General features: G+C 50.4%; 1 pseudogene; it reads right to left on the bottom strand.

Annotated features, from left to right (window-relative positions):
• Positions 1-333: 333 nt before the first annotated feature.
• LOC140681157 (uncharacterized) lies at positions 334-2,986 on the bottom strand (annotated as a pseudogene).
• Positions 2,987-12,382: the final 9,396 nt, after the last annotated feature.

The raw sequence follows: 12,382 nt of genomic DNA, 5'->3' as shown, positions 1-12,382 counted from the left end.
CCTTCTCTTATAATTGAAGCAGCAACTGACTGCATCCATAATTGTGCCTGGATGCAGCTAAGGGCTAAGGAAACGTTGCTTTGTGTAGCATTGAGTGCATCAGTTATCAATTCGTGGTCATTCATATTTACCTTTTCCCAATTTGGTAATATGTTTGTTAGCAGCCACTGATGCGTTCCCAAGGCCAATAAGGACGATTGCAATGGTTGTTGTAATTGGGTCAATTCTTTAGTTGTAGCAGCCAATTTATTCAATAATACTTCTGAATTAATACTATTTAGAATTCCCAATCCTGTTCCCACAACACCAGTTATGTCTCTTGGCATCCGTGTTTTAGAAGGGTTCCACTGTCGTAACCAGGTCGTCCACCCCTGGAAAGAAGTTTGCAAGAAAGGTGAGCAAGCTGGCTGAATTTCAGAGACATTGCTTTGCATTAGCAATTTAACTTGCTTAAGAGACTATGCTGGATTGAACAATATTTGTTGTTGGCCAGTTTTCCTGATTATATATGGTCCAACTTTAGAAATTTTTGGGGTAAGCATAACTGGTGGTTGGGTGGTAGGTATCACAACATTAACATCAAGTTCTCCCCAGTATTTAAATCAATACTTTAAACTTAAAAGAAAGCGCTTCAGTATTTTTGGACCAAAGACAAACTACTTCTGCAGTTTGTGTTAATGTGAAATTGTGCCAACAATCCTGTACGCTTCGGTGCGTACAAACCTTTTTGTGCTTAAAGAGATCTTTTCACTTTTTCTGCATGCTCCCACAGTTATTTCAGACCACGACCACTCAGCTGGTTTCTGGCCATGGGGTTGTGGTAGGATGCAGGAAAGTATTACCAGTTTTATCATGAATTAGGTGGTCTTCATGTCCCTCGGAGTTCTTCTGTAAAAGTAAACACAACAGAATCCTGCCAGCGAGAGGCAGAAGAGGTTAGAATGATGGAATTATCCTGCATGTATTTATCCAATGTTCTTTCCCTAGAGCACCAGAGGCTTCCCATGCACATTTATTCAGAGGGGGTTTTAGCACAAGTGGTACTAGCCCTATAGTAAGGGATGTCCACCAGAACAGGTTGGCCAGGGTAATGTGCTGGATTATCGGGATCATTTGGTGCACAGCGTAGGAGTCAATGTAGAGACAGACAAGAGAGGCGTTCTGTGCTTCTTGTTGGAAAACACTCCAGACAGCTCTCAGCTCCTTGACCTGAGAACTGCTTTCTCCCTCATTAATTAGTTCACCAGAGGAAATGTGGGGGCATCTGCCCTGTATGTCCACACCTTCCCTTCTCGTTTAGCAGAGGCATCAGTGAACCAAGAGTTTGCTGATTGTTCAGGGCAGAAAGGAGGGGCTACTTGGATTAGAGGCAGGTTTGTCCTGGCTGCTATCCAAGCTCTCAGTTTCTTGTATTGCCAAATTTTTCACAGCTCCTTCTGTTATTGTAAAGATGTTACAGTAATGTTCAATCTGAGCATACCACTTTCTTACCGAGGCCCTCTGGGCCACCCCGTCAGGAGGGGGGGTCCCAGTAGTGACTGTCTTAGTATCATTGAAAGGGCTTCTCAATACAATTGGTAGTTGTAGTGCAAGTCTTTCCACTTCAATGAGAGCCAGGCTGACCACAAACAATCCCTTTTCCCAGGTAGTGTACCTTTTCTCAGCATCTCTGAAACCACGGGAATAAAAACCAACAGGCCTTGTTGGACCCTCGGGTCCCCGCTGCCAAATGTGTACTGTCAATCCTGAGACAGCAAATCCCCATTCTACCTGAAAGGGGTCTGTAGGATGAACGAGACCCAGAGCTTGATGAGCTGTTACTTCAAAAATCAGCAATTGCAATGCTTCTTCCTGAGAAGATTTCCAATCCCATTTTACTCCTTTCCTCAGCAAGTCATAAAGGGGAACCAATGAGTTCTTCTGGTTACTAGGAAATCTATCTGGTCTTTCTACAGGAGATACAGCTGCTGTAGTTTTCTGTAAGGCTATGGCAGTAGGTTTGAGTGTTTCTGGAAGCCCACAAATTAAAGGGGTCATTATTTCAGGCTTCACAGGTAATTTCATTGGGGATTCAAAGCCAGGAATTAATTTCTTTCTGTGAATCATTTGCAGACAAGTGGCTTTGGACACACTTTCTAGGAGTTGGTCAGGGGTGCTAATTATAGCTACAGGATCTCCCCTTTCCAAGGGGCTTGTTCCCCCAGCCCAAAAGCCACACGCTGTGTCAGGGACCACGAGTCACGTTTATCTCCTGTTGTTAAGAAGACACCGTGTCCCCAGTACCCACTGGCTTCTTGTTCAGTTAATTTAATTTGATTGCCACCGGTGAAGGACACCTGGAAAACATATTCTGTTTTTGATTCGTATGGGAGGCGTCCATATTTTCTTTTACGCTCAGCTAACTCGGTGGCAGTGTATGGTATGTGTTTGGTTGTGATGTGGGGTTCAAGATCATCATCACTGAGATAGTTATATTCTGTTTTAATTAAGGGTCTTAAATGAGAGCAGCAATGTTCCCCACAATTATTTACTGCCTCAAGTTCTTTGTGAGGATAAACTTGGTTAATGTGAGGAGTTTCCTTTTCCTCTGTTTCTTTTAGTTTGTTGGTGAGCTTTGCATTTTTAATCTGTTCCTTTTTAAGGGCAGCTTGTAAAAAATTCCTTTATTCTTCATCTAATTGTTTTTGCAAAATTTCAACTAGGTTTTGAAGGGAGTCTATTATTGCATTTCCTCACCTCTTCTCTCAAAGCGAGTTTCTACAGCTGCCGTAAGACAAGCTCCCAAAACTGAGCATAAGATGGTTTTATTTCTGCCCAGTTTAAATTTTGTATCATGTTGTAAAAAACATATTCTATCAACCACATTATCCAAATTAAACCAGTTACTTTGTGCCCATTCTTCTCCTCCTGGAGAAGGTTTGGCATTGTATTTAGCTAGTAGAGCATAAAATTCATCTTTACCTTTAGCATTAAGATTATTACTCATTTTGTGAAGGGACCAAAACCACGGCAGGGAGGTACAAACTTAAGTTACGCAAAGCACACCGCCTTCGCTGTGTCACCCTTCTCTTCCCTGGGTGGGTGAAGAGACAAAACCTGTCTAGGAGGCTCTGCTTAGTTTCCTCAAGTTGTCTCTTCCTTCCCAGACAGTTCAAACATAAAACAACACAGTGCCCCGCCTTTTGCACTAAGAGATCTTTTGCAATTTCTGAAGACAGTGTGGGTGCTTTTTTCGCCTAGGCAATGTGCAGTCTGCAGGAAATTCAAATCTCTCTGTTGTTATAGGACACGAGAAAGCAAACGCGAGCCACTTGCTACTTTGCAAGGCAAAAAAGAGAGCGTTTATTTTTTGACTCCAACTTTTATACTTCTCCAAAGGTGACAGTGGATTGGAGAGTGAACGGGCTACCTTTCCGAAGACATTGGACAAAGTACTAGTACATCAAGTCTCTCCACTCTCATGGAGGAATGCAAAACAATACGTTATTTACAGAAACTGTGTGGGAAAGTTTCCCAATAGAATATAAACTTAAAAGGCTTAAGAAAACTCAAAAATCAAAGCAACATCTCTCCCCTTGCTTTCTAGACCATGCTCAGTTTTTTGGACTGGCAGGCTAGGTGCGGCTGGAGAGAAACGTCCTTCCCCTGTTACAGACTACACAGAACCTGCACCCTTCTGCCTGGACAGAAATCCTGTCCGTGACGCCAATTTAATGTCACGATCCGCTTATAGCGGGGTGTCGTGATGGTTCGTTAGCTGATCCCAAAGTGCAAAAGACAAACAGCAAGGGACTATCAGTTTAATCACAACAGATGCACCTTTATAAAGGACCAAAACCAATAAATGCGATAGTGGGGTCAGAAAAGAAATAAAAAGGAGAGAGAGAGAGAGAGAGAGAGAGAGAAGGGGGGATGGGAATAGCTACCAACACAGGCGAGGTCCTCAGTGGTCCTGACAATGGGGATCCGTCTTGTTGTGTTGGGGAGAGTCTCCAAAGTCCTACCTAACCCAGGGGTCCAGTTATAGTCCACAGAGGGAAAGGGGGAAACATGCAGAACAATGAGAGTCTACTGAAAATGCTACGGGGGGCAACAGGTGTATCTACAGAAAATCATCCAGGCTGAACAAACACAATGATGAACAAGTCCATGGAAGTTACTGGAGAAGAACAGGTCATGTCATTCCCCCCCCACCACTCTCTGTGGTAGGGGTCTTAGTCTCAGTCCTTGGGGAGAGGGTTCTTGATCTCCGTCTGTCACGGTGGTAAAGAGGCAGATGAGGGGTCTTCAGTGAGAGACCACCAGAGTCACCACAGCAATTCATTTGGCTTAAAGGTGGTGAGTGAAGCAGGAATTGCAGAAGGCCGCTCTGTGCTGGGTCCACGCTGGGTCTTTGCCAAGTCCTTGCCAAATTCTTGCCAAGTTCTTGCTGGGCCTCGATCGGAACAGAACGTAACGGTGCAGCGGCTGCACCTGCACTGTTGCCTTCTCCAAGCCGGAACTGCAGTGGGGGAAGGGAGTTCCTTCTCGTGGCAATCGGCAGGCAAATGAGTGAGGGTCTTCAGATTGCCTCTTAGAGCCCGACACAAGCCACAACAGGGACAGGGCAGAGGAGAGAGGAGGCAGCTCTCCGTCTTGAGGTTCCACAAGAAAGAGTTTATTTCAGGTGAAGAGAGCAGAAACAGAGAGCCCACGGCACTCCTGTGCAAGATACAAGTCAAGGGGTGCATACAAACAGCTCACCAAGAGGGAATCCTCAGGGGAGGAGTGAGGGGATCACATCCAGTGTCTGGAGCCCATTGGGGTAGGAGGGTGGAGAGGATGGGTCACACGGGCCAATGGGGCCTTGAGGAATTGGGGCATCCCAAAAAGGTGTTGCAATCTGGGATTGGCCCGATGGGAAAGTGCCAGGGAAGGTTCAGGGACCAAGGGGCTGGGTTGCTATGACAGGCAGGGAAAGAGCTGGAACAAGGGGCGGGGAATGGCATGGGGGTCAGCTTTGAGGGAGGGTAAAAGCCAGGGGTGAACAAACTCGGGGAGAACATGGGGGTACAACAGAACGAAGCACCTAAGAAGGAAACAATAAATGAAATTTGTACTGCAACAATCAAGAGCATCTGCAGGGACACAGTCTGACCAGCAATGTCAGCAGGCAAAATAAAGGTTTTGCTGAGCAATGGCCCTTGGCTGAAGCAAAATATTTACACTCAGGGCAGTCCATTTGTACAGAAAGGGGGTACACTCTGGGGTACAGCTAAGGCCATGAGGTCCCAGCAGGCTCTGGGGTCCCAGCAGGCTGAGGTCAGAGCAGGCTCTGAGGTCACAGAGGTCCCAGAGCTCCGTGGTTGCAGAGCACCACAACGCCCGAGCAGGCAGTCCTTGAGCACAACTGCTGCGGCAGCAGCGGCGGTGGCAGCAGTGGTGCTGACATTGGGACAGCGGTGTCAGGACAGTGGTGGCAGCAAGAGCGGCGGGACTGGCACAGGGCAAGGCACCATGGCCCTTGCTCTGCGCCTCCTCCTCCTGCTCCTCCTGGCCGTGGCCCTGCCTGCCAGGGCTGCCCAGGCTGCTCCATTGCAAGCGCGGGGAGCAGGTGAGCCGGCAGCCTGGCTCCCCTTTCCCAGGACAGCGCTCCCTGCTCTCCGGGGAAGCGCTGGGGATGGTTTTCCCCTGGGGTTTAGGGAGGGTTTCCTCTGTGGGAGGGAGTGAAGTCCCGTGGCCCATGGGCTGCTCCAGCTGCCCTCCCAGGGATGTGGCACGGGGCCTACCAAAGTGTGGAGACTGGCCAAGAGACAGCCCAGAGCTCCCCAGGCCTCTGTGCAGCTTTGGCCTTGTCCTTTCACATCTGGCTCCCATGGCCTCCCCCGAGCCCCTTGCAGTGCCAAGTTCCCACAGACAGAGGGGGATGCCAGCACACAAGGAACTGGTTCTCATCTCTGCTCCCTTCTAGATGAGCATGCTAGGAAGGCTTCTCCAGCAGCTTGGCTCCATGAAGATTTCCAGCCTCTGAAGTCTCGTGCAGGTATACTGATAATGTTCCTAAAAGAATAATCACTGACAACCTGGCAGGAACCAGCTGGCAGAAGCTTCTGTGGCTATTGAGTTGCAGGTGCGTCTGCAGGGAGGACATTTCAGGCTCCTTTCCTGGTTGCTGAACACAAGTCCGTCTCCCATCGCAGGGGTGAGTAGTGTGTCCCCGATGACACCACAGGCTGAGCCATGGTTTTGTGGGATCCATCCATCTGAAATGCAAATACTCCTCTTAAGGTCCTCTGAGTGGGAGGAACAAACCAATAGGAAACAGTAAGGCTCTAGAGACATCCAAACACGTGGAGAAGATGCTGATTGATCTGGAGAGACGCCGTGGTGGGTGCATTCCCCTCCCCCTTCCCCTGGGACTCAGCAGCTGGGGGCTTTCCCTGAACATCTGGACAGACCCTGCCTAGCACAGCAGGAAGGGATCCATGGCAGCCTCGCTGCCCCGCTGCTGCTCTCACGGCCTGCAGGGCTGTTTCCCAGCCTGGCCTGGCTGCAGCTTCTCCCCAGCCTCTGCAGGAAGGCATTTGGCACCAGCTGACAGGGAGCCCCAACTGCACCATGGCCCATGCACACCCTGAGATCCCCTGCAATTTCCCAGTCACTGAGCACATCTGGATGGGCAGATGTTTGGAGAAGGATGGGCCCTGCAGCAGCCCCAGTAACCTGGTCTTTATCCTGAATCTCATCCATGACTGAGACAAGCTTTGCCTCCTGAAGATGCCACCTTCCTGCTGGTGAACAGCCCAAATGATCCAGCTGTCCCTTTTCCTTTCCCCAGAGATGGAAGGAGAGGCTGTGCTTTCTCATGATTATTCTTACAAATAAACAGTAATTATATTTAATTATTAAACAATCATCACATCTAACAAGTATATAATTTATCATGTACTAGCTACACAGGTGCAGTTCTAGTAAGGTACAAGGCCTATATATGTACCTAGGGTATTTTTTTTTTCAGGGCTTACTAAGCTTAATTTTCCTTTTAACCCTCAATCCCCATGATTTTAAAACCCTTTTACTATCACAACCATCATCAGCACTTGGGGGTAGCACAATTCCAGTGGCACAAACAGTGCCTTGAGGCCACTTCACTCTGTTATAAATGCCTATTGCAATGGTTGGCTCTCTCAATTCAGAGATAAATATTATATGTTTGTTAAGGAAAGTATATTGACTTATAGTTGTGTTATTGTGATTTGTTGTTTAGATGTCCTCTGTTCTCCCTACAGTTCATCTTCCCCAGCCCATGCAGTTGCCAAGAGAGGGCCTTAGTAGTCCAGGCCTGAGGAAGGAGGGTGTGTACCTGTGCCTTTGCATAAAACATTTGAGAAAAGGGCAAGCTTGTTACTAGAAAGTGCAGCATGACAACACCTCACCTCCAATCAAGTGGCAAGAAAGAAACCTCCAGGGATGAACGGCAAAGAAGAGTCCACTGACAGACCTTGGGAGGGGCCAGGGCTGCCTGAGGCAACCCCCAGGGGTACAAAAAGCGGAGCAGCCAATTTATAGATGAGCTCATGGCTGCGGGGTTGCAAACTCCCAGCATTGCACCGTCCTTTTTCCTTATCCAGTCCTTTGTTGTATTTTGTTAAAGTTTTTAGTAAACCTTTAAAATCCTTAAAAGTGAATGTCGCTTCTCACAGCTCGGAGAGTAACATCCCCCGGGAAACCACCTGAATTCTTTGCTGAAATGTGCTGAGGGCTGCATGGAGAGAAACATCCAGGACAGGGAGGCTCCAGGGAAAATGCTCAGGACAGCCACGGACTGCCCAGAGGGACATGAGAGTGGTGGGTCTGCAGGGAGAAGTCACAGCTGCCTCCCTTCTGAACCACCCTGAGGACCTGGACAGGGCCGTGCTGTGCCCTGGGCACTGACCTGGAACTGAGGGATGTGGCAGAGGCCTTTGGTGTCAGGGATGTTGAGAAGGCTGGGCAGTGTCTCGGTGAGACCTCTCTCAAAGCCCCTGGAAAGGCCAGAGCCATCCCAGAGGGTCCCGGGCACTTGGGAAGGGCACACATAGAACCAGTCTGCAAACAGGGCAGGGAGGGGATGGGGACAGTCACAGACTGGTCAGGCTCAGCAGGGAAGGGGATGTGGCAAATCCTCCTGCAGCCATTGCAGGCACTGGCAGCACAGGGCAGGGACTGCAGAACCCACGTGGCAGGGAAAAAAAGGGGATGTTGTTTGCCCAGACCTCAGCAGGGTCTGTGACATGGTCTGCTGGCTCTCCTCAGAGCCAGATTGGAGAAAGATGGGCTGAAGGAATGGAACATGGGGTGAGTGGGAATTTGGCTGAACAATGAGGGTCAAATGTCGTTCATGGAACAGAGTCCTCTTGGCAGCCACGCCCAGGTAACATCCCGCAGTGACCAGCCCTTGACTACAATGGAATATTCATATATTTCCTGTGCCATGGGACAAAATGCACTTCCAAGTCCTTTGTGGATGATGCCAAATTTCTGGAAACTCTTGCGCAGCTGCATCTGGTTAATGCTGCCTGCTAGAGAAAAGCTGAGCAAAAAGACACTGGCAGGTTAAATGTGTGAGGCCATCAGGGGCCCAGCAAGCCTCTTTCTCCCTCTCTCTCTGTGATCTCCCAAACTTAAGGCAAAGGAAACACCCGAGTTTTGTAGATGCTTGTGGCTGAAAGAAATTAAAAAGCTCAGAGAGTCCACAAAGGCCTATAAAGTTTTATTAATTCATTATGCATTTAGCATAGAAATTGGGATGTCAGTCCCTGAGCTATAAAAGGGCATGTCAGTAGGTTTTGTATAAAGGCACAAGAGGAAAGGTGAAAGAGAGGAGAGACAGAGACAAGAGAGACAGACACATGAATCAGAGGAGCAGAGAGAAAACAAGAGAGAGAGAAGAAGAGATCCCCAGTCCTGGTTTCAGCATTGATCCAGCCAATGGGATGTCCAGGGTGCTGGGGCACAAATGTGCCTGGGCTTGGTGGGAGGACCTCTTCACTGATCACTTTTTCCTGCCCTGGTGATAAGTGTCTCACTTTCTGTGCAAATGACTTATCATGTGCTGTTTGTTCTGCTGAACCTTTCTCTAAATGGCTCAGAGGCTTTGGGGGTCTTTGGTGGTCTTGATCGCCCCACAGTCCATGCCCACTTCTCATTCCTGCACTTGGGCCATGTCGTGCTTATGCCCAGGAGCCAGAGCAAGGATGTTTGTCCTGGAAAAGTTCTGCCTTTATCTGCATGGCCCCTTCTGCAGACACAGCCTATTCTTCCTCAAAATGTGTTATTGCCAAGAAGTCTTGACTTTTCTTACCAATCCTTGGTTGGTCCCACAGCCATCCAGTTTTTGATGTTTGGGACATGCAAACCAGGTCCTGATCTTCTGGGCTTCTACACCCTCCTCAGCAAGGGCCTCAAAAGGCAAAGGCCACAGGTGGAAGCAAAGAAACAACAAATGAGATCAATCCTCTATTGCTGATTCCCATCAGCAGACAATGTCCAGCCACCTCCTGGCAGGAAGGGATAAAGAACATGTACTTTGTGTTTTGTATGAGAAATGTCTTGGTAGAAAACATCCACAGCCCTCCCTGCCAGCCCTATGCCCTTCTGTTCCCTCAGTTTATTGCTGACCATGACATTGCATGGAATGGGAGATCCCTTGGGTCAGTCCAGCCCAGCTGTCCCCTCCCTGTGCCCTCAGGAACACTTGCCCATCCCCACCCATTGCCTGGGGGAATTGCAGACATGCCCTGGGCATGGCAGGGGCAGGGCAGGGCTGGATATGGCAGGGCAGGGCCCGGGGGGCAGTGAGATGGGAGTGTGCAGCCTGCAGGGACACAGCAGCAGCTGTGGGACAGCGCAGGACAAGCTGTGCTGGACATGGCCAAGGGCCCTGGCAAGGCTGGCAGTGGCCAGGAGAAGCCAGGCCTTGGTGCCCTGGGGCACAGCAGCGTCTTGCCACCAAGGGCTGTGAGGAGGAGACACCTTGTCCTGAGGCACTGGGGCCTCCTGGCACAGCCCCAGCCAGGCTGGGCACTGCCATCCCTTGTCCTGCCCTCAGCATCCCTCCCTATGCCAGTGCTCCCGGCAGAGCCCTGCGCAGCCGGGGAGGGACAGGATCTGCCTTCCCTGGGGCTGGGGCTCAGGCCTTGGCCTTTCTGCTGCCTCCAGCCAGCCCAGGCTTTGCTCAGCAGCTGAGCTGCCTACACAGAGCCTCTGCCTCCCTGCACTCCTGGCCTCAGGGAGCTGCTGGGAAGAGGCCCTGGGGAGCCTTGGTCAGGAATGGCCCTGGGCCCTCCTTCATGCTCCCAGGGACTGCAGGTTCTTCAAAGGACTTGGGCTTTTGCCTTGGGGTCCTGAGAGGTTTGTGCAACGATGGCCTCCAATTATCTGCTGGAATTAGTCCCTGGAGATTCTCTGTCAGTAACAACACTCAGTGGGGCTCATTAATGCTTCAAGGTACTGCAGTTCTTTTAAAGTAATTCCCTTTTTCCTTCCCACACTGAGTCTCTGAGAGGTTTGTGCCATCCTGGCCTCCAATTCTCTCCTCCAACAAGTCCATGAGGGGTCTGTGTGGATGGACCTCAGGGGACCCATTCATGCTTTGAGACACTTTGGGTTTTTCCTCAGATTTTGACTCCTGGTTAGGTTGGCGCAATCTCCTCTCAGGCCCTGAGCTTCCAGGGCTCAGCTCTAAATGCACCACGGGGCTCATTGGGATCAAGCAAGTCCTGACAAACCATGGCTCTGCCCTGATTTCCCTCTGCTCTAGTGCAGTCCATTAGGAAGGTTTCCTACAATACTGATGGAAAACTATTTGCAAGAGCTTCCAATAAATCCACATTCCTCTTTGAAGAGTATATTTTATGACTGTTCTATTTAGAGCAGAGGTGACTGCAGCATTCAGCGACTGATATTGGCCCAGGGACTCTCCTGAGGATGTCTGGCCTAGTCAGAGAAGCTGTGCCTGGAGTCTGAGGCAGTGTGGACAACCTTGCCCCACATAGCCCAAGCCCGTCCTGTCTCTGCTCAGTCACCTGGGACCTGCTGAGCTTGGAGAACTGGCTGCACTCAGGCAAAGAGGGGTTTTCTTCTTTTATTTTTTGAAGCAATCTAAAACTCCTAAGCTTCCCCATTTAAAACAGACACACTCCTCAAGTGTGTGCCAAGCCCTAGGTACCTCCAAGGAGGTTCCCCTTCCCCAAGGCAGAGCCCTGCAAGGAATGATGTAGACACACAGGAAGATCTGCAATGAACACAAATGCAGAGTTGGCTCAGGGCAGAATTAGAGCCACTCCTGAAGGACAGACCAGCTTTGCACTCCTTGCAGCTCAAAGCTCCCAGTGGGTCGTTGGGAGGTGTGTGAGTGACTCAAGAGTGAAGGAAGGGAAATGCAGAGAGCCCTGGAAGTGCTTCTGTGCAGACAGGCTGTGGGAAAGGGCACCGCACACCTGCCCTGGGCCGGCTGTGAGGGTGGATCATCATCCCAACCTGCACTGGGCATTGCAAGGGACTGCTGCCATGGACACCGCACTGACCCCAGTGCGCCAGCCCATTGCTCAGGGCTGGTGTCACTGCCCAGAGCCAGAGGGGAGCCCTTGCTGTGGGTCTGTGCCGTGGCCGCCTGCCCTGTGCCGCGCGGGCCGGTCAGGCGCCGCGGAACCTGCAGCAAACAGCAGGGCCAGGGCCAAGGCCAGGTCAGGCAGACAGAAAGGGGCAGTGCTGGGCACTGTGTGCATGGCAGCCCTCACTGGGACACCACACCTGGGTCACCTGGCCTGGCAGGTGCCATGGAAACCCCTGGCAGGGACTGATGGCACAGACCCTGGCACTGAGACGCTGCTGCTGGGCCGGGTGCTGAGCACAGGGCTGGGCACACAGAGATGCTTTTGTTCTTGCTGAGCTCCCACTGAGCCAAAGCCTGGCCTGCCCCTCCTCTGGCCACGCTGGAGAGGGGCTGGGGCTGCGGGGGAGCTTGGGAGGGGACACAGCCAGGACAGGTGACCCCCACTGACCCTGGGGATACCCTAGACCATAGGGCAGGCATCACACTCAGGGTATAAAGTGGGGGGAACAAGGAGGAAGGGGGGACATTTGGAGTGATGGCTTTTCTCTTCCTAGACAGCACTTAGGCTGGAGGGGGCCACGTTTCCCCAGTGGGCAGGGTCAGCACCAAAGACAGACACCAACTGAAGGAATTGTGTCATTTATATCATGCACAGCTGCAAAGAATTACAAAAGGATAAGCTCAGCAAAGCACATCATCATTAGCAAAGCATTACAAAAGAAGCTGAGCAATGCATCCAGTCCTTGCTACCAGAGATTGCCTGGAGTGATTAAGGAAAGATCCATCACCAGTTAGCCTCAGGCTTTA

This window comes from Taeniopygia guttata, chromosome 32 (assembly GCF_048771995.1).
Source record: "Taeniopygia guttata chromosome 32, bTaeGut7.mat, whole genome shotgun sequence".
Taxonomy (NCBI): domain Eukaryota; kingdom Metazoa; phylum Chordata; class Aves; order Passeriformes; family Estrildidae; genus Taeniopygia; species Taeniopygia guttata.
This window is presented reverse-complemented; position numbering and strand designations above follow the sequence as displayed.